The sequence below is a fragment of the Egretta garzetta genome, unplaced genomic scaffold (genome assembly GCF_000687185.1).
Source record: "Egretta garzetta isolate BGI_Z169 unplaced genomic scaffold, ASM68718v1 scaffold214, whole genome shotgun sequence".
Taxonomy (NCBI): Eukaryota; Metazoa; Chordata; class Aves; order Pelecaniformes; family Ardeidae; genus Egretta; species Egretta garzetta.
The window spans coordinates 284,979-285,707 of NW_009259491.1; the positions used below are offsets into that span (position 1 = coordinate 284,979).

General features: G+C 46.2%; 1 protein-coding gene across 1 annotated transcript in view; it reads right to left on the minus strand.

Annotated features, from left to right (window-relative positions):
* The window catches only part of SLC2A10 (solute carrier family 2 member 10), an 8,244-nt gene that overhangs the window by 4,912 nt on the left and 2,603 nt on the right, over positions 1-729 (minus strand). The gene's annotated exons all lie outside the window — the stretch shown is intronic.

Consider the following 729-nt stretch of genomic DNA (forward strand, 5'->3'; position numbering starts at 1 on the left):
TTAGGGGTTTGTGCTGGTTTCCAGCATATAATACTATCTGTATTCTTACATTGGCTTTGTTTAATTAGAAATACTCACAGTTTCAGAAGACTGTGTGTGGAAAGAATGTGGACACAACCACCAGAGCACGGAAAACTTTCCTCACCCTGCCTAAGGGCTTTTTTCCCCTCACAAGCTGTGTTTAATAGGAAGTGTCTCTATTCGGCCTTTGATTACCACTAGCAATAAAGGTTATTTCTCAGGGATGGCCGTATTTATATTTGCATTCGTTCTGTAACCCTCTGTTTCATTTGTGTTACTTAGGCCACCCCAGCTACACGCCAGTCCCTCCCACCATGCTCTGTGTGACTACCTGCACTGCTTTTATCACCCCTTGTGCACACCATGCAGATAATTAGAAAAAATATTTGCTCACTGAGAACAAAAAGCTTTGCATGAAGCGGGCATGCCATTAGTGTCAAGCCACAAACTCAATGAGTTACAGACAGCCCTGCCGTAAATACTGCAGCTGATTCCCCCAGATTTTGCTGTATCCCTCGTTAACTTAATGAGCAGTAATAGTTTGTGAACTTTGATTGAAATCCAGCTTTGTACATAGTCTGCTGCGATGTAGTCGGGGAACTTGAGGAGGACTCAGATCTTCACAGGACAGAAAGTTCGGTGGGTCCCGCTAGGAGCTGCGCCAGGCGGTTCCCTGCCTACGGCCAAGTCCGGCCGTGGGTGCTGCGG